Source organism: Bubalus kerabau, chromosome X (assembly GCF_029407905.1).
Source record: "Bubalus kerabau isolate K-KA32 ecotype Philippines breed swamp buffalo chromosome X, PCC_UOA_SB_1v2, whole genome shotgun sequence".
Classification (NCBI taxonomy): Eukaryota; Metazoa; Chordata; class Mammalia; order Artiodactyla; family Bovidae; genus Bubalus; species Bubalus kerabau.
The window spans coordinates 109,833,265-109,855,494 of record NC_073647.1 but is presented as its reverse complement, the minus strand read 5'-3'; the positions used below and the strand labels follow the sequence as shown (position 1 = coordinate 109,855,494).

General features: G+C 37.8%; 1 non-coding gene across 1 annotated transcript; it reads left to right on the top strand.

Moving 5' to 3' along the window:
* Window positions 1-16,750: 16,750 nt before the first annotated feature.
* TRNAE-UUC (transfer RNA glutamic acid (anticodon UUC)) lies at window positions 16,751-16,823 on the top strand. The gene has a single exon. It is a non-coding gene; the product is annotated as a tRNA-Glu (tRNA).
* Window positions 16,824-22,230: the final 5,407 nt, after the last annotated feature.

The following is a 22,230-nucleotide window of genomic DNA, read 5'->3' as shown; positions in this document are numbered from 1 at the left end:
CTGAAGTCTGAGCCTTGGAGCACTCCAAAATTTAAAGTTGGGTAAGATAAGGAAGATTCAAAAAAGGAGACACCAAAATGCTAGGAGGATAACTAAGACAGCATAGAAACCTGGAAGTCATATGAAGAAAAGTGTTTCCAGGAGGTATGGTTAAAGCTATCATTTCCTGCAGATAATTTTGAGTAACATGAGGACTGAGAATTTACTATTGGATTTAATAATTTGGAGGTTATTGGTGGTCTTGACAAGAACATTTTCAGGGGAGTAGTGGGGGTAAAATCCTATAGATACACATGATAAACAAAAGAATAATTTAATGATTAATTTTACAGGTATCATCAAAAATTATGTGCCTATTAAAGAAGGTATGACACAAGGCATAAAATGAAGTGAGCTTTGAAGGATAAACACAAGCTTGCCTGGAAAATAAAGAGGAGGGACAGTTCAGATGTAGCGTGAAGCAAGGACACAGAAGTGCTGACTTGCCCAATGTGTTCAAGGCAGAATAAACAATCAGTTTTAGCTGAAAATATAAGGTTCATGAGAGGTTAAGATTTTTTGCCATGGACATTTTGCTTACATATGCAGCATGAAGGAAAGGTTTCAGATGAGACCTTTTTTGGTTATTTGCACTATCATTAGTTAATAGTGAAGGCATTATCACATAATATTTATTAAGTGTGAACTGGAGCTTGATATTATCTTCAAACTATAAGTAGGCATTTATGTTGCATCAATTTCCCACTAGTTAAGAGGAATTAATGTAATAGATGCAATTTCAATATGTGTATGAATAGTCTTATTCTACCAGATGTCACAATTGATACCATAAATTTGCAAAAGTAAAAACTGTGATACACAAAAAATTAACAAAAATAATAGAGCTTTAAAATACACACATATTATATATATATATATATATATATATATATATATATATACAAACACACACACACACACACACACATATGGATATTTAGTACTTGATAAATGTGGTGGCATTTAAAATTAAATTAAAAAAAGATGGATTCTTTAATAAATGCCACTTGATCTGTTTGGGAACAACAAAGTTAAATTCTTACCTAATACAGCATAATCAACCCTCCACCTCCACACACACACACAACAGGGGAAAAGAAATGCAAATCAAAACCACTATGAGGTACCATTTCACACCAGTCAGAATGGCTGCGATCCAAAACTCTACAAGTAATAAATGCTGGAGAGGGTGTGGAGAAAAGGGAACCCTCTTACACTGTTGGTGGGAATGCAAACTAGTACAGCCACTATGGAGAACAGTGTGGAGATTCCTTAAAAAACTGGAAATAGACCTGCCTTATGATCCAGCAATCCCACTGCTGGGCATACACACTGAGGAAACCAGAAGGGAAAGAGACACGAGTACCCCAATGTTCATCGCAGCACTGTTTATAATAGCCAGGACATGGAAGCAACCTAGATGTCCATCAGCAGATGAATGGATAAGAAAGCTGTGGTACATATACACAATGGAGTATTACTCAGCCATTAAAAAGAATACATTTGAATCAGTTCTAATGAGGTGGATGAAACTGGAGCCTATTATACAGAGTGAAGTAAGCCAGAAAGAAAAACACCAATACAGTATACTAACGCATATATATGGAATTTAGAATGATGGTAACAATAACCCTGTATACAAGACAGCAAAAGAGACACAGATGTATAGAACAGTCTTTTGGACTCTGTGGGAGAGGGAGAGGGTGGGAAGATTTGGGATAATGGCATTGAAACATGTAAAATATCATGTATGAAATGAGTTGCCAGTCCAGGTTCGATGCATGATACTGGATGCTTGGGGCTGGTGCACTGGGACGACCCAGAGGGATGGAATGGGGAGGGAGGAGGGAGGAGGGTTCAGGATGGGGAACACATGTATACCTGTGGCAGATTCATTTTGATATTTGGCAAAACTAATACAGTTATGTAAAGTTTAAAAATAAAATAAAATTAAAAAAAATAAAATAAAATAGGTAATTCACAGAAAAATATAGATAGCTTGTAGCTTAATCTAAATTAATTGTCATGTAAACACAAATTAAAGAGTAATGAGAGGTTTTTAATCTATCAGATCGGAAAGTTTTAAGAATATAAAGAATCAGGTAACTTTATGCAATTGGTGGTTATAAAAATTGGTATAGCATTTTAGTTAAGACTTCAAATTTGAACAGCATTTTATCCAGGAATGTTAGGTCCAGCAATCTAGCCTACAAATGTGCAAAGACAGAGTAACAAACATGTCCATATCATCATCATCATTATCACATCACTTATTGAGCATTACTGTGGGCCAGAAACTGTTTTAAGAATTTTTATTTATACCACTCATTTAATTTCCACAATAAATATGAGTCAGGTAACTAGAGTTGACCCTTGAACAACACGTGTTTGACTTTCTCAAGTCCACTTACATGTGGATTTTTTCTTCCTTTTTTTTTTTTAATAAATGTATTTATTTTAATTGGAGGCTAATTACTTTACAATATTGTATTGGTTTTGCCATACATCAACATGAATCCGCCATGGGTAATCACATGTTCCCCATCCTGAACCCCCCTCCCACCTCCCTCCCCATACCATCCTTCTGGGTCATCCCAGTGCACAAGCCCCAAGCATCCTGTATCATGCATCAAACCTGGACTGGCGATTCATTTCATATATGATATTATACATGTTTCAATGCCATTCTCCCAAATCATCCCACCCTCTCCCTCTCCCACAGAGTCCAAAAGACTGTTCTATACATCTGTGTCTCTTTTGCTGTCTTGTATACAGGGTTATTGTTACCATCATTCTAAATTCCATATATATGCATTAGTATACTGTATTGGTGTTTTTCTTTCTGGCTTACTTCACTCTGTATAATAGGCTCCAGTTTCATCCACCTCATTAGAACTGATTCAAATGTATTCTTTTTAATGGCTGAGTAATACTCCATTGTGTATATGTACCACAGCTTTCTTATCTATTCATCTGCTGATGGACATCTAGGTTGCTTCCATGTCCTGGCTATTCAGAATCCTTTTCCACCATGGATCTGCAGCAGCTGCTGCTGCTGGATTATTGTAAAGGTGCTAGCTAAAGCAACTCATTAAACAAAAAGGAACAGACTTCATTCCTGGGAAAGGAGAGAGTAACTAGACCATAAGGAAGGCTCCTATTGGAATGTACCATTTATAGAAGGTTATGGAAGTCAGAAACTGATTGATGATGATGATTAACAGAAAATATGGAAGTAACATAAGGAAATAAGAAAAGGAGTACATCAAGGCTGTATATTGTCACCCTGCTTATTTAACTTATATGCAGAGTACATCATGAGAAATGCTGGGCTGGAAGAAGCACAAGCTGGAATCAAGAATGCTGGGAGAAATATCAATAACCTCAGATATGCAGATGATACCACCCTTATGGTAGAAAGTGAAGAACTAAAGAACCTCTTGATGAAAGTGAAAGAGGAGAGTGAAAAAGTTGGCTTAAAGCTCAACATTCAGAAAACTAAGATCATGGCATCCAGTCCCATCATTTCATGGGAAATAGATGCAGAAACAGTGAAAACAGTGGCTGACTTTATTTTTCTGGGCTCCAAAATCACTGAAGATGGTGATTGCAGCCATGAAATTAAAAGACGCTTACTCTTTGGAAGGAAAGTTATGGCCAACCTAGACAGCATATTAAAAAGTAGAGACATTACTTTGTCAACAAAGGTCCGTCTAGTCAAGGCTACGGTTTTTCCTGTGGTCATGTATGGATGTGAGAGTTGGACCATAAAGAAAGCTGAGCACTGAAGAATTGCTGCTTTTGAACTATGGTGTTGGAGAAGACTCTTGAGAGTCCCTTGGACTGCAAGGAGATCCAACCAGTCCATCCTAACGGGATCAGTCCTGGGTGTTCAGTGGAAGGACTGATGTTGAAGCTGAAACTCCAATACTTTGGCCACTTGATGTGAAGAGCTGACTCATTTGAAAAGACCCTGATGTTGGGAAAGATTAAGAGCAGGAGGAGAAGGGGATGACAGAGGATTAGATGGTTGGGTGGCATCACCGACTCAATGGACATGGGTTTGGGTGGACTCCGGGAGTTGGTGATGGACAGGGAGGCCTGGTGTGCTGCAGTTCATGGGGTCACAAAGAGTCAGACACGACTGAGCGACTGAACTAACTGAACTGAACAACAGGAAATGACATTACTAAGAGATCCCTCAGACGTATGTGGAATCTGCTCAAACTTGAGGCAGAGAAACTAGTCTCATAATAATTGTACTAGTTCAGGCATAAGAACCTAGAGGAACTGGAAAGGACAAATATGACAGAGATTTTAAAAGACACATTTTGATTTTACAACTAATTAGACCTAAGCAACATAGGAAAGAATCATTTTTACTGTCCAGCTCTACCAGTGGCAGTCCATTTAACCTACTTAAAGAGTGATCTAGCATAAGAAGATTTTTAAAACCCATACAACTAGTAATTTATTTCTCTTCTTCCTTGTACACTGCCTTGCATACAACTGTCACTCAATTCATATTTGTTCAATAAAGGGTGTTTGAGAAGTTCACAACACTTAACAATATGACACTATCTAATTTTGTCTCAGCTGTATTCCATAGCAGCTACACAATGGATATAGGTTTTACTTTGCTTTGTTCATCTGATCTGACTTGTTCTAACAAAACCTAAACTAAATGAGTAATACAACAAGCCTAATTTTCATCCTACTTGGTATATATTACCAGTGGTTATAATTTTGGCTTGTAGATAGGTGCAAAGCCTTTGGAACTGGCTGTGAAATAAACAAAAAGATAAATGCTAAGCCACTGATTTAAAGATAAACCACTTTATATTATGTCAAATACGGAAATACTGCATTTTCTTCTTTCATCTACTGGGGTTGAGATTCAGGTGACAAACGCTCTCTTGGGGGCAAGCAAAGGTAGTCGGGAAATAAATAATTTCCTTGAAAAAGCTGTGGAGAAAGGATGTCCTGAAAACTTTACCCATATCTAGTGAACTGCACTATTTTTTTTTATAATTCATTTTTCTTGTTGCTTACAAAATTGTGTTAGCTTCTACTGCACAGCTCAGCACACATATATATGGATTCCCTCACTTTGGATTTCCCTCTCATTTAGGATACCACAATGTCTCATTTAGCAAAGTAGAGCTCCCTGTGCTATACAGTATGTTCCCCTCAGTTGTCCATTTTATGCATAGTATCAATAGTATATACATGTCAATCCCAATCTCCCAATTTCTCCCACCCCACCCCTTTACCTTGTTATCCATACATTTGTTCTCTACATCTGTGTTTCTAGTTTTGCTTCACAAATAAGGTCATCTATACTATTTTTCTGGATTCCACATATATGCAGGAATATATGATATTTATTAGCATATGATATTTATTTTACTCTTTCTGACTTACTCTATATGACAATCTCTATCCATCCATGTCTCTACAAATGACCAAACTTCGTTCCATTTTCTGGTTGAGTAATATTCCATTCAATATATGTGACATGAGTTTTTTCTATTTGGAGAATAATTGATTTACAATGTGATTTCTGCTATATAGGGAGAATAAGCAATAATTATCCATATATCCTCTCTTTCTTAAGCCTCTCTCCCACCCCCATCCCACCTCTCTAGGTTGTCACAGAGCGCCAAGGTGAGCTCCCTGTGTTATACAGCAGCTTCCCACTAGCTATCTACTTTATACATGGTAGTATATATATGTCAATGCTACTCTCTCATTTCTTCCCACCCTCTCATTCCCCTACTGTGTCCACAAGTCTATTATTTATATATCTGTGTCTCTATTCCTGCCCTGAAGACAGGTTCATCATTACAGTTTTTCTAGGTCCATATGTATGCATTGCTGCTGCTGCTAAGTCACTTCAGTCACGTCCGACTCTGTGCAACCCCAGAGACAGCAGCCCACCAGGCTCCCCCATCCCTGGGATTCTCCAGGCAAGAACACTGGAATGGGTTGCCATTTCTTTCTCCAATGCATGAAAGTGAAAAGTGAAAGTGAAGTCGCTCAGTCGTGTCCGACTCCTAGATGTATGCATTAATATATGAAATTTAGTTGTCTCTTTCTGGTATACTTCACTCTGTGTAACAGGTTCTAGGTTCATCGACCTCAGTTCAACTGACTCACATTCATTCCCTTTATGGCTGAGTAATATTCCATTGTGTATTATGTACTACAACTTCTTGATCCATTCATTTGTCAATGGACATCTAGGTTTGCTTCCATGTCCTGGCTATTGTAAATAGTGCTGCTATGAACATCGGGGTACACATGCCTTTTTGAATTACTGTTTTCTCAGGGTGTATGTCCAGTAGTGGGATTGCTGGGTCATATGGTAGTTGTATTCCTAGTTTTTTAAGGAATCTATACTCTTATCCATAGTGGCTGTATCAATTAACATCCCCACCAACATTGTGACACATGTTCTTTACCCATTCTTCTGTTGAAGAACATTTAGATTGCTTCCATGCCCTGGCTATTATAAGTAGTGCTCTTATGAACATTGGGGTGCATATGTTGTTTTGAATAATGGTTTTCTCTCGGTATATACCCAGTAGTGATATTGCAGGGTTATATGATAGTACTATTTTTAGTTTTTTAAGGAAACTTCACACTGTTTTCCCTAGTGGCTTTATCAATTTAAATTCCCACCAACAGTTTAAGAGGGTTCCTTTTTCTCCATACAGTCTCAACCAGTTATTGTTTGTAGATTTTTTGATGATGACCATTCTGACCAGCATTTCTCTATTAGTGATGTTGAGTATCTTTTCATGTGTTTGTTGCCCATCTGTACATCTTCCTCAGAGAAATGTCTATGTAGGTCTTTCATGTGTTTAAAATTTTTATATATTGAGCTGCATGAGCTGTTTGTATATTTTAGAGATTAATCCTTTGTCATTTGATTTGTTGGCAAATATTTATCCCATTTGGAGGGTTGTTTTTTCTTCTTATTTATGGTTTCCTTTGCTGTGCAAAAGTGTTTAGATTTAATTGGGTCCTATTTGTTTATTTTTGGTTTTATTTTTATTAATCTAGGAGGGAGACAAAAAGATCATGCTTTGATTTATATCAAACTGTGTTCTGCCTATGCTTTTCTATAAGAGTTTTATAGTGTCTCACCTTGCATATATGTCTTTAACCCATTTTGAGTTTGTGTGTGTGTGTTTACATGGTGTTAGGAAGTGTTCTAAATTCATTATCTTACATGTGAGTGCATGCATGCTAAGTCACTTCAGTCATGCTCACCTTTTTGTGACCCTGTGTACTGTAGCCCACCAAGATCCTCTGTCCATGAGATTTCCCAGAAAAGAATACTGGAGTGGGTTGGCATTTTTTTTTTCTCCAGGAGATCTTCCCAACTCAGGGATCGGACCCATGTCTCCTATGTCTCCTGAACTAGCAGGTAAGTTCTTTAACACCAGTGCCACATGTAGCTGTCAAGTTTTCCAGTTTTCCCAGCACCACTTATTAAAGAGGCTGTATTTGCTCTATTCTATATTCTGGCCTCATTGTCATATTTTAGGTGATCATGGGTGCATGAGTTTAATCTTGGGGCTTTGTATCCTATTATGTTGATCTACATTTATGTTTTTGTGCCAGTATCATACTGTCTTGATTACTGTAGCTTTGTAGTATAGTCTGAAGTCAATAAGTCTGATTCCTCCAGCTCCACATTTCTCTCTCTGATTTTGCTATTCAGAGTCTTTTGTGTTTCCATGAACTATAAATTTATTTTTTTCGTTCTAGTTCTGTAAAAAAAAAATGCCATTGGTAATTTGATAGGGATTGAACTGAGTCTGTACATTGCTTGGGTGAGTATAGTCATTTTCACAATATTGATTCTTCCAATCCAAGAAGATAATATATATCTCCGTTTGTGCTATTTTTTATTTAATTTTGTTTTTATTCTTCAATCTGTTTTTATGGTGTATCACATTGATTGATTTGTGTATATTGAAGAATCTTTGCATCCCTGGGATAAATCCCACTTGATCATGATGTATGATCCTTTTAGTGTGTTGTTGGATTCAGGTTGCTAGTATTTTGTTGAGGATTTTTGTGTCTATGTTCACCAGTACTACTGGCCTGTAATTTTCTTTTTTGTGTGTGATATCTTTGTCTGATTTTGATATTAGGGTGATGGTGTGATGGTGGCCTTGTACAATGAATTTGGGTGTATTCCATCCTCTGCAATATTTTGCCAGAGATTAAGATGGATAGGTGTTAGCTTTTCTCTAAATATTTGATAGAATTCACCAGTGAAGCCATCTGGTCCTGGACTTCTGTATTTTGGGGAGATTTTTAACCACATTTCAATTTCATTAGTTATGATTGTTCTGTTCATATTTTCTATTTCTTCTGGTTCAGTCATGAAAGGTTGTGTTTGCCTTACAAGTTGTCCATTTTTTCCAGGTTTTCCATTTTATTGGCATATAAAATGTCTTGAATGTAGTCTCTTATGATCCTTTGTATTTCTGTGGTGCAAGTTTTATCTTCTACTTTTTTATTTCTAATTTTATTGATTTCAGCCCTCTCCTGTATTTTTTGATGAGTCTGGCTAAAGATTTATCATTTTTTTTTTCTCAAAGAGCTAGCTTTTAGTTTCATTGAATTTTTCAATTTATTTTTCTGCTCTTATCTTTATAATTTCTTTCCTTCTAATAACTTTGGGTTTTGTTTATTGTTGTTTCCCTAGTTGCTTCAGTATAAGATTAGGTGTTTGTTGGATATTTTTCTTGTTTCTTTAGTAAGGGTTGCATTGCTATACATTTCCCTCTTAAAAATGCTTTTGCTTCATCCCATAAATTTTGGGTCATTATGTTTTCACTGTCACTTGTTTCTGGTATTTTTAAACTTTTCTCTTTAACTTCTTCACTGATCTCTTGTTTATTTTGTAGCTTACTGGTTAGCTACTGAGAGGGTAATGGCAACCCACTCCAGTACTCTTGCCTGGAAAACCCCATGGATGGAGAAGCCTGGTGGGCTACAGTCCATGGAGTCGCAAAGAGTCGGAAACGACTGAGTGATTTCACTTTCACTGAGAAGGTAACAGGGGTCCCCAAGTGGAGGAAATGGACTGTAATTTTCAGACTTTTTTTTCCCTCTCTCGTAAGTGGCAGAAGGAAACAAACTACAAGTGTCAGACTTTTTTTTCCCCTTCTCTATACAAAATTAAAAGGTTTCTTTTAAAATTCTGGTTCCACCTAAACTTAACTTTTCTCAAACCTTGAGCTAACCAATGCATTTTTCTTATGGAAATGTTTTTCTTAAGCTATGTTAATGAACTGTGTATTTGCCTTAGAATCTGCCTTTCTTCAAGTCAGTTCCACCTAAGACTGAAACCTGGGAACTGATAATGGTTCAACAAACCAGTATGTTTTATTCTTGGAAATGCTCTTTTAAGCTATGTTAATGAATCTATGTATTTGCCTGGAAATCTGCCTTTCTTCAAGATTCATATCAATTGTTTTATGGCCTGGGGATGACTCACCTTGTGGCAATGCTATCTCAAATGTTTGTTGTGGGTGAGGGGCCTGGTGTAACTCTCTCAATTTTGGAGCATTTCCTTTCTCTAATTAGCAGTTTGCTAATAGGTATATAACTCCTTGCTATAAACTAGCAAGGGAGCACTCTTTCTGTCCCCTTGTGATGTCTATGTGCTTTGCCATGTTAGGGAAATTTTCAACTATAATCTCTTGAAATATTTTCTTATGCCCTTTCTCTTTCTCTTCTTCTTCTCGGACCCCTATAATTCCAATTTGGTACATTTAGTGTCCCAGATTTCTCTGCAACTGTTCTCAATTCTTTTCATTCTTTTTCTTTATTCTGCTCCTCAACATTTATTTCCACCATTCTGTATTTCAGCTAAACTTTTCTTTTTTTTTTTTTTGCCTCAGTTATTTAGCTGTTGATTCCATCTAGCATTTTTTTTTTTTATTTCAGTTAATCATGTTGTTCATTACTGATTGTTCATTCTTTAGTTCTTCTAGGTCCTTGTTAATTATTTCTTGAATCTTCTTGATCCATGCCTCCATTCTATTTCCAAGATCTTGGAGCATGTGTACTATGATTTCTCTGAATTTTTTTAAGGTAGATTGCCTATTTCCTCTTTATGTATTTGGTCTTTGGGTTTTTTTAGCTTGCTCCTTCATCTGCACCATATTTTCCTGTCGTCTCATTTCGTCTAACCTACTGTGTTTAGGGTCTTTGTTCTCACAGGCTGCAGACTTGTTTTTCCTCTTGCCTCTGCTGTCTGCCCCCTGGTGAGTGAGGATTGCATGTGTAGACTTCTTGGTGGAAGGGCCTTGCGCCTAGTCCTCATCAGGTGGGGTGTCTTGGGATATCTGTGAGCTAAGTATGATTGCAGGCAGCCCGTTTACTGATGGGTGGATTTGTGTTATTCTCTTGATTGTCTGGCATGACATTTCTAGCACTGAAGCCTGCTGGAAGTTGCACTGGGCTGGGTCTTAATTTTGATATGGGTACCTCCAGGAACATGCATGCCTGTTAATATTCCCTGGACCCAGAAATTCTCTGGTGGTTCAACATCTTGGACTCTATGCTCCCAACCTGGAGGCCCAGGCTCAACTCTTCAGCAGAGCCTACAGCCAACAATGCAAGACCCTACAGCCAATAGAGTGCAGACTGAGAAAAAAGGAAGAAAAGGAAAGAAATAACAGAAAAGTTAAAAATGAAAAAAAGAAAACAGAACCCAAGACATACCAAAAACAACAGCAGATAAAAAAAGTAACAACAACCCAACAAACACACACACATAAAATAGGAAAAAAACAGACAAAACAATAACAAAATAATTCTAATATGAGAATAGTTAATAAGGACTAAACTAACAAAGAATGAAAAATAAAAACAAAGCAAACAATAAGAAGAGTGAAAGCAAACAAAACATAAAGTAGATACAGAAAAACAATGAAAACAAAATAAAATAACAAAGGACAAAAGCAGGAAAAAAAAAAAAAAGCCACAAAGCAACAAGAAGAATATAAAACACAGTGCAACAAAAAGTTAAAGTAAAAAATTATATATAATATATACATATATAAAGTAAAAATAAAAGATAAAAAACAATAAAAACAATAACAAAAACAATGAGTAAAATGAAACACACACACACAAAAATAGTAGTAATAAGAATATTTCCCTGGAGCCTCTTCTGTCAATGTTCTTGCTCCCACAGTGAGCCAGAGCCAAACCCCACATCCTAAGTAGGCTTTCAAATACCTCTAGATAGTTCTTTGTATCTGCTGTGGACACTGTGGAGCCAGCTCAGACTCTGACCTTGCCCAATTCTCACATGTACTTGCCCTCTGTGTCCAGTGTTGTGAAGGCTAAACAGGTCTCAATTGTTGAAACATTTGTCGCCTATTCATGTGTTCCAGAGGCGCAGGATTTATCCAGCTTACATGGGGATTGAGTCCACAGCTTGTGCAGCTGCACAGAAAGATATCTGTTCCCCTTCCTTAGTTGCACTGCTCCTCGGGCTCAGGTTTGGTTTTGACCCAACCTCTTTGTGTGCCTCACTCTCAAGCATCTGTTCCCTGCCCAGATGAGAGGGAATGAATAGATGCTTGAGGCACCATTTATTTATTCATATTGGGGCAGTGGTACTATGGCCACAATTGGATTGTCTGTAAGTTGTCTGTGGCAGCAGGACCAACAAGAAGTTGGAACAGACTGTGGCACACTCCCTCTGTCGAGGAAGCAGAAGCTGGAGTATGGGAAGATGATGGCTGTACTCCCTGTGCACCTCTCAGTAATGATGCCTCGCTTTTCAGGCAGACCATGCTTTCTCTAGGGGGCATTCCCAGATGCAAATCTCCTCACTCCAGTCCCCTCTGCTGTATCCACCCAACCAAGTGTTTCTCTCCCAGGATTCATTCTCTCAACCCCAGGCTTTAGCATTCAGCCCTCACCAGCATTGGAGGGCTCTTGTCCCAGGCAGGGGTGCCCACCACTGATTCCCAAGGAGGTTTTGGGATGGGCAGCGCTCAGACTCTTGGAGCCCATGCTGGCCAACAGAGGAGACCTCCACCTAACAAGGAAGTGGACCCGCTCAGGTGGGAGCCCCTCCCAATGCCCATGGAGACCAAAGAAGCCAGCAGTTGGGGAAAGGGGTTATAATGTTAGGTTCTCCTCTTGCATGCCTCTCAACAATGACAACTTGCTTTTAGGTATCTTAGGCTTTTTCTCCAGATGTTCCCAGTTGTGGATCTCCTTACTCCTATCTCTTCAGGCTGCCTTTTCACAATCAACAGTTGTCTCCTCCCTGGGTCCCTGATCCAAACCCACTTTCCAACCCAGCCCTGTTTTGCAAAGACAATTCATGATTCAGGTTGGAATGTGCAGAGTTGTGGTAGACTGCACTAAGGTTTAACTGCAACAATGTTTTCTATTATTCTGTTCCTTACCCAAAGTAGAAGATATGCTGACCTGAGGAACATAATCCAGGTCTGAAGGACATAATTCAAATAATTTCTAAAATCATCACTAGCTCCTCCGATCTATCAGGGATCCTTCCTCAGTGAATGGAACTTTGCACGTTTCATATACTCATCCTATTCACTCTATTTTTTGATTGGGTTGAAAAAAGACAAGTCCCTTGACAAAGATGAGTAAAAATCCCCCTTCCATACCATGTATGCACAATACCCTAGTTCCAAGAAATTTTTAATCATTCTACTTATACATAGCTGCTGCTATATTTCACATCTCTGTGTGGATCACAATAAACTGTGGAAAATTCTGAAAGAGATGGGAATACCAGACCACCTGATCTGCCTCTTGAGAAATTTGTATGCAGATCAGGAAGCAACAGTTAGAACTAGACATGGAACAACAGACTGGTTCCAAATAGGAAAAGGAGTATGTCAAGGCTGTATATTGTCACCCTGCTTATTTAACTTATATGCAGAATACATCATGAGAAAGGCTGGACTGGAAGAAACACAAGGTGGAATCAAGATTGCCAGGAGAAATATCAATAACCTCAGATATGCAGATGACACCACCCTTATGGCAGAAAGTGAAGAGGAACTAAAAAGCCTCTTGATGAAAGTGAAAGTGGAGAGTGAAAAAGTTGGCTTAAAGCTCAACATTCAGAAAATGAAGATCATGGCATCCAGTCCCATCACTTCATGGGAAATAGATGGGGAAACAGTGGAAACAGTGTCAGACTTTATTTTTCTGGGCTCCAAAATCACTACAGATGGTGGCTGCAGCCATGAAATTAAAAGACGCTTACTCCTTGGAAGGAAGGTTATGACCAACCTAGATAGCATATTCAAAAGCAGAGAAATTACTTTGCCAACAAAGGTTCGCCTAGTCAAGGCCATGGTTTTTCCTGTGGTCATGTATGGATGTGAGAGTTGGACTGTGAAGAAGGCTGAGTGCTGAAGAATTGATACTTTTGAACTGTGGTGTTGGATAAGACTCTTGAAAGTCCCTTGGACTGCAAGGAGATCCAACCAGTCCATTCTGAAGGAGATCAGCCCTGGGATTTCTTTGGAAGGAATGATGCTAAAGCTGAAACTCCAGTACTTTGGCCACCTCATGCAAAGAGTTGACTCATTGGAAAAGACTCTGATGCTGGGAGGGATTGGGGGCAGGAGGAGAAGGGGACGACAGAGGATGAGATGGCTGGATAGCATCACTGACTCGATGGACGTGAGTCTCAGTGAACTCTGGGAGTTAGTGATGGACAGGGAGGCCTGGCGTGCTGCGATTCATGGGGTCTCAAAGAGTCGGACACGACTGAGTGACTGATCTGATCTTATCTGATGTCATTTTATTTGCTTTTTTCTTTAGTTAGAATGTCTTTTCAACATTTCCCTCCTATCAACACCTTTTACTCCTCTTTCGCTTGTTGAATATTCATCCTTCAGATTCAGCTCAAATTCTACCTCTAGCATTACCTTCCTAATGAAGACTTTCTTGCCATCCATCATACAATTGAGCTCCATCCTCTAAACTACCACAGCACCTGGTAAAGATAATTATTATAGTACCTAGCATTATAATAGGAATTGTGCATTTATATTACTTCTTTGAACTCCTCCAGGCTAGAGCTAATGTGTTGTATGTAGCCCTGGTGCTTGATACAGTGTTTGTAACATAGTAGGCACTGAGCTAGTTATTCATTTATTCAGTACTGGGAGTTAGTGGAAAGAACAGTGTCCCTTATGAAGGTTATTAAATACTAGTCAGAATGAAAGGACAATAATCAATATAGAATATGTCAGATAAAATCAGAGAGGGTAGTAGGGATGGGGGTACTCACGAGGGTGTTATTTTTTTATATAAACCTGTCTGGGGAGGTAACATTTTAACAGAAGACTGAAAAAAGCAGGTGAGTCACGTGGATATTGCAGCGAAGAGGATTCCCAGCGGAAGGAATGGCAAATTCAAAGTTGTTATAGCTTAAACACAGTGAATGGAGACAGGGGATAGGAGATGGGGTCAGAGAGGGAGCAGGTACAAAATCGTGCAGTTTCTTGTATGCCAAGGTAAGTACTTTGGCTTTCAGTTTGATGGGATGCCATTGGAGAGATTTGAGCAAGGAACTGACCTGATATGCCTTTGGTTATAATAGGATCACTCTTGCTGATGTATTAGGAATACATTTTTAGGGACAGATAAAGAATAGAGGGTACTACTTAAAAGGCTATTATAAAATATTAGGGGAGAGATGGTGGTAGCACAGACCAGTTTGGTATGCTGGAGTTGGTGAAAAGTGGTGGGATTTAGGAGATTCTCTTTTATAAGATTATAGCTAACAGCATGTGCTCTATTTATCAAATACAGAATATAATGATGACTCTAAGGTCTTTGGCCTGATAAACTGAAAGGAGGCACAATTTACAGGAAAAGAGAAGGTTGAAAGAAGCAGGTTGATTAGAACCATGGGAACACTGAGTTGTGCTTTGGCTGGGTTAATAATGGGACAAAGTAAGATGAATAGATGAAGGAGAGGAAGATGAACAGTTTTCCTGAGATAAATTAAGGGTACCTGACTTTGGTGTTTTGAGGTACTGTTCTTCACAAAACCAAAGTCAGTAACAACAGTTTCAAAAATCACTAAAATTTATTTAATAAAAAATAAGTGCTAGGCACTGTGGGTACTTTATATGTATGCTCTTATTTAATATTTCTCCAAATGCTAGAAATTACAAATTATTTTTCCCTTTTTGCAGATGATACAGCTAAAGTTCAGAGACTTAGACACACTCCAAAATCATCACGGATTTCTACTATACATTATCTTTGTCCATGAACAGATTTGAACCACTCCTGTTATAGCATATATTTTGTCCAGTTTTGCAATTGGATAAATGAAGATCTTAGAGGCAGAGAGTACTTAAGTATTTCAGACAGAAATACACCACAATCTGGAGATATATCTTCTCATATAAAAAATACTAACAGAAATAAAAAAAACAGGAGGAAAGCTAGAAAATTCACAAATACATAGAAATTAAATGACACACTCCTGAAATCAAAGAATAAATCAAAAGGAAAATAAAAAATAAAAAAAAGAAGTACAACATATCAGAACTTATGGAGTGCAGCAAAGGCAGTTTTAAGAAGAAAGTTTATAACTATAAACATACACATTTAAGAGCAAAGAAATATCTCAAACAGCCTAACATTACACCTCAAGGAACTAGAAAAACTAGGCCCAAAATTAGCAGAAGTAAAGAAATAATAAAGATCAGAGCAGATGTAAAGGGAATAGAGAATAATAACACAATAGAGAAGATTAACAAAAGCAAGAGCTGGTTCTTTGGAAAGGTAAAGAAAATGACTAATCTTTAGCTATACTAACCAAGAAATAAAAAAGATAAATTAAATTTTAAAAATTACAAGTGAAAGAAGTGGCATTACCACTGGTACCAGAGATACCAAGACTATAAAAAATGATACACCAACTTATTGGACATCCTAACTAGAGGAAGTAGATTCCTATAATAATATAATCTATCAAGTGTGAATCATGAAGAAATAGAAAATATGAACAGACTAATAACAAGTAAGAAAACTGAATCATTAATAAAAAAATATCCCAAATAAGGCAAGGTCAGGACTAGGTGGGTTTATTGGTGAATTCGACCAAATATTTAAAGAAGAATTACCAATCCTCCTCTACTCCTCCAAAAAAATCGAAGAGGAGGGGATACTCTCAAATTCATGTTAGGAAATCAGCTTTACCCTGACTCAAAAGCAGATAAGGACACTATAAGAAAGCCATAGGCCAATATCACTAATGAATATGGATGCAAAAATTCTCAACAAGATACTAAGACAACTAATTCAACATAACATTAAAAGAGCATATACCATGTTCGAGGGGCTTCCCTGGTAGCTCAGACGGTAAAGCATCTGCCTGCAATTCGGGAGACCTGGGTTCGATCCCTGGGTCGGGAAGATCCCCTGGAGAAGGAAATGGGAATCCACTCCAGTACTCTTGCCTGGAAAATTCCATGGATGGAGGAGCCTGGTAGGCTACAGTTCATGAGATCACAAAGAGTCAGACACGACTGAGCAACTTCACTGATACCATGTTCAAGCGGGATTTATCCCAAGGATATAAAAATGATTCCACATATGCCAATCAATCATGTGGCACACTATAGTAAAAGAACAAAGGATAGCAGGAATTAATTCCTTGATGGTCTAGTAGTTAGGACTCTACACTTTCACTGCTGAGGGCCCAGGTTCAATCCCTGGTCAAGGAACTAAGATCCTGAAAGCCATACAGTGTGGCCAAAAAAAAAGAGAATAAAGGAAAAATTCACATGATCAGCTCAACAGATAAAGAAAAAGTATTTAACAAATACAGTGCTCTTTCATGATAAACACCCTAAACTAGGTATAGAAGAAACTTACTTCAACATAATAAAGGCTCCATAGGACCAGCCCACAGATGACATCATACTCATTGACGAAAGGCTGAAAGCATTTCCTCTAAAATCAACAAAATAAGGATGTTTACTCCCAGAACTCCTATTCAATGTAGTACCAGAAGTCCTAGCCAGAGCAATCAGGCAAGAGAAAGTAATAAGTCATCCAAAACAGAAAAGAAATAAAATTGCTCTATTTGCAGATAACATCTCATATATAGAAAAGCCTAAAGATTCCACCAAACAATTGTTAGACTTAACAAATAAAGTGGAAGTGAAGTCGTTCAGTCATGTCCGACTCTCCGCAACCCCATGGACTGCAGCCTACCAGGCTCCTCTGTCCATGGGATTTTCCAGGCAAGAGTACTGGAGTGGGTTGCCATTGCCTTCTCCAAACAAATAATTTTAAGAACTACTAAATAGTAATTGTTAGAATGAATAAAATTGCAGAATACAAAATCAACATACAAAAATCAATTATGTTTCTTTACACTAACAATGAACTATCTGAAAAACAAATAAAACAATCCCATTTGCAACAGTATCAAAACCAATAAAATACCTAAGAAAAATTTAACCAAAAGGTGAAAGATCTGTGCAGTAAAAACTGTAAGACATTGGTAAATGGCATAAAATTCCATTTATAAGATGAATAATTTACTGGAGATCTAACTGACAGGATGGTACCTATAGTTAACAACAATGTATTGTACACTTGAAAATTAGTAGGAGAGTAGACCTCAATTTCAGAAATAAAGTCCAGAAATAAACTCATGCATATACCATCAGTTAACATTTGACAAGGTAGCAGACAATACTCAATGAGGAAAAGACAGTCTCTTCAATAAACAGTGTTAGGAAAACTAGATGTACACATGCAAAAAAATGAAATTGAACTCCCTTTTATGTCACTCAAAAAGTTAAACTGAAATGGATTAAAGACCTAAATGTAAGACTGGAAACCATAAAACTCCTAGGAAAAAAATGTAGGGAAAGGAATTCCTTAATGTTAATTTATTGAGTTTTTAAATATTAATAAACTTAATATTGAATTTTTACATATATAAGTATATATTTCAAAATGATTACCGGAATAAGGTTAGTTAACAAATCTATTACCTCACATAATTACCCATTTTTGGCATGTGGTGAGAACCTTTGAGATCCACTCTCTTAGCAACTTTCAAGTATGTATTATTGTTAACTATATTCACCATGCTGTCAATTAGATCTCCAGAAAATTATTCATTTTATAAATGGAATTTTTCACCATTTGGCAACAAATTTTTGGAGATGACAATAAAAGCATAAAAAATGAAAACACAATAAGTAGGACTATATAAAACTAAAAAGCTTCTGAACAGTAATAAACATATAAATAAATAAGCAAATAAAATGAAACACAACCTAACAGAATGAGAAAAAATATTTGAAAACTATCTATCTGATAAGGGGTTAATATCCAAAATATGTAAGTGTTAGTCGCTCAGTTGTGTCCGACTCTTTGCGACCCCATGGACTTTAGCCTGCCAAGCTCCTCTGTCTATGGGATTCTTCAGGCAAGGATACTGGAGTGGGTTGCCATTCCCTTCTCCAAAAATATATAAGAAACCCATATAACTCAATACCAAAAGAAAGAAAGGAAGAAAGAATCCAGTTTAAAAAGGAGCATAAGACCTTTGGATCATTTTTCCATAGAAGACAGTCACATGGTCAACTGATACATGAAAATATGCTCAACATCACTAATTACCAGGAAAATGTAAAGAATAAAAGGGGCACCTATGCACTGTTGGTAGTAATGTAAATTGGTACAGCCACTATGGAGAACAGTATGGTGGTGCCTCAAAAAAACAAACAAACAAACAAAAAAACAGCTAAAAATAGAACTACAATATAATTCAGCAATCTCACTTATGGGTAAGACAAGGTACACCAGTGAGTTTGGTTCCAAACCACCACAATAAGGAAAATAGCACAACTGAGTCACACACATTTTTAGGTTTCCCAGTGAATATAAAAGTTTATGTTTGCACTATATTATAGTCTATTCAGGCTTCCCTGGTGGTTCAGTAGTAGAGAACCTGCCTGCAATGCAGGGGCCACAGGAGAAGCAGGTTTGATCCTTGGGTTAGGAAGATCCTGGAGGAGAGCATGGCAATGCACGCCAATAATTTTGCCTGGAGAATCCCAAGGACAGAGGAGCCTGGCAGGTTATAGTCCATAGGGTGGCAGAGATGAACACGACTGAAGTGAGTTAGCACACACTCACATAGTCTATTAACTAAACGCATAAGAGCATTTTATCTAAAAATGTGCATCAGTTCAGTTCAGTTCAGTCGCTCAGTCATGTCTGACTCTTTGCAACCCCATGAATTGCACCACACCAGGCCTCCCTGTCCATCACCAACTCCTGGAGTTCACTCAGACTCATGTCCATCGAGTCCGTGATGCCATCCAGCCATCTCATCCTCTGTCGTCCCCTTCTCCTCCTGCCCCCAATCCCTCCCAGCATCAGAGTCTTTTCCAATGAGTCAACTCTTTGCATGAGGTGGCCAAAGTAACTGGAGTTTCAGCTTTAGCATCATTCCTTCCAAAGAAATCCCAGGGCTGATCTCCTTCAGAATGGACTGGTTGGATCTCCTTGCAGTCCAAGGGACTCTCAAGAATCTTCTCCAACACCACAGTTCAAAAGTATCAATTCTTCAGCACTCAGCCTTCTTCACAGTCCAACTCTCACATCCATACATGACCACTGGAAAAACCATAGCCTTGACTAGACGGACCTTTGTTGGCAAAGTAATGTCTCTGATTTTTTTTTTAATTTATTTTTTTAGTTTTATTTTTTTTTTAACTTTACAATATTGTATTGGTTTTGCCATATATCAACATGAATCCGCCACAGGTATACACATGTTCCCATCTAGGTTGGTCATAACTTTTCTTCCAAGGAGTAAGCATCTTTTAAATTCATGTCTGCAGTCACCATCTGCAGTGATTTTGGAGCCCCAAAAAATAAAGTTTGACACTGTTTCCCCATCTATTTATCATGAAATGATGGGACCGGATGCCATGATCTTCATTTTCTGAATATTGAGTTTTAAGCCAACTTTTTCACTCTCCTCTTTCACCTTCATCAAGAGGCTTTTTAGTTCCTCTTCACTTTCTGCCATAAGGGTGGTGTCATCTGCATATCTGAGGTTATTGATATTTCTTCCAGCAATCTTGATTTCAGCTTGTGCTTCTTCCAGCCCAGCTTTTCTCATGATGTACTCTGCATATAAGTTAAATAAGCAGGGTGACAATATACAGCCTTGACGTACTCCTTTTCCTATTTGGAACCAGTCTGTTGTTCCATGTCCAGTTCTAACTGTTGCTTCCTGACCTGCATACAAATTTCTCAAATGTGCATAACTTATTTAAAAAATACTTTATTGCTAAACAAAAAATGAGCCTTCAGTTCAGATGGTGGTGCCGGGTCTTGCCTCAATGTTGATGGCTGCTGACTGGTCAGGTTGGTGGTTACTGAAGGTTGGGGTGGCTGTAGCAACTTCTTAAAGTAATACAACAATACAGTTTGCAGCATCAATTGAGTCTTCCTTTCATGCAGCATCAATTGAGTCTTCCATTCATGAAGTATTTCTTTGTAGTATGAAATACTATTTGATGATAGCATTTTATCCATGGTAGCACTTCTTTGAAAATTGGAGTCAATCTTCTCAAACTCTACCACAACTTTATCAACTAAGTTTATGTAATATTCTAATTCCTTTGTTGTCATTCCAACAATCTTCACAGTATCTTCACCAGCAGGAGAGTCAATCTCCAGAAACAACTTTCTTTGGTCATCCTTAAGAAACAACTCCTCACCCAATAAATTTTTATCATGAGATTGCAGCAACTCAGTCACATTTTCAGTCTCTACTTCTAATTCTAGTTTTCTCTTTCTATTTTCACCACATCTGAATATACATCCTCTACATAAATCATGAGGATTGGAATCAACTTCCAAACTCCTGTTTATATTGATATTTTAACCTCTTTCCATGATTCATGACTATTCTAGCATGGTCAATCCTTTCCAGAAGATTTTTCCTTTACTTTGTCCAAATCCATTAAAGAAATTATTATCTATAGCAGCTATAGCTTTAAAAAATATATTTCTTAAACAATATGACTTGAAAGTCAAAATTATTCCTCGATCCATGGACTGCAGAATGGATGTCGTGTTAACAAGCATGAAAACAACATTAATCTTGTGGCATATCCATCAAGAGCTCTTCAGTGACCAGGTATCAATGCCAATGAGCATTAATGTTTAAAAAGGTATCAATTTTTTCCCAAGAACTAGGTCTCAACAGTAGGCTTAAAATATTCAGTAAACAATGCTATAAACAGATATACTTGTCATTCAGGCATTGTTCTTCCTTCTACAGAAGACAGGCAGAATGTTTAACATAGTTCTTAATAGTCCTAGGATTTTTGGAATGGTAAATGAGCACTGGCTTACCAGTTACCAGCTACCTTAGCCCCCAACAAGAGAGTCAGCCTGTCCTTTGAAGCCAGGCATTGACTTCTCATTTATAGCTCTAAAAGTCCTAGATGGCATCTTCTTCCAATAGAAGGTTGATTAATCTATTTGAAAATCTGTTGTTCAGTGTAGCCACCTTCATTAATTATCTTAGAATTTCTGGATAACTTGCTTCAGCTTTTACATCAGCACTTGCAAGCAGTGTTTCACCTTGCACTTTTATGTTAGGTAGAAGGCTTCTTCCCTTAAATCTAATGAACTAAGCCCTTCTAGCTTCACACTTTTCTTCTGCAGCTTCCTCACTTCTTTCAGCCTTTACAGAATTGAGAAGAGTCAGGGCTTTGCTTTGGATAAGGTTTGGCTTAGGGGAATGTTGTGGCTGGTTTGATTTCTGTCTAGACCACTCAAATGTCTCCATACCAGCAAAAAGGTTGTTTTTGCTTTATTATGGTTCATATGTTCAGTGGAGTAGCACTTTCAATTTCCTTTAAGAAATACTTTTCCTTTGCATTCACAACTTGTCTATCTATTTGATGCATGCAAGAGGTGTAGCTTTTGGCCTGTCTTAGCTTTCAACATGGAGAAGGAAATGGCAACCCACTCCAGTGTTCTTCCCTGGAGAATCCCAGGGACGGGGTCGCACAGAGTCGGACACGACTGAAGCAACTTAGCAGCAGCAGCAGCAGCTTTCAACATGCTTTTCTCACTAAG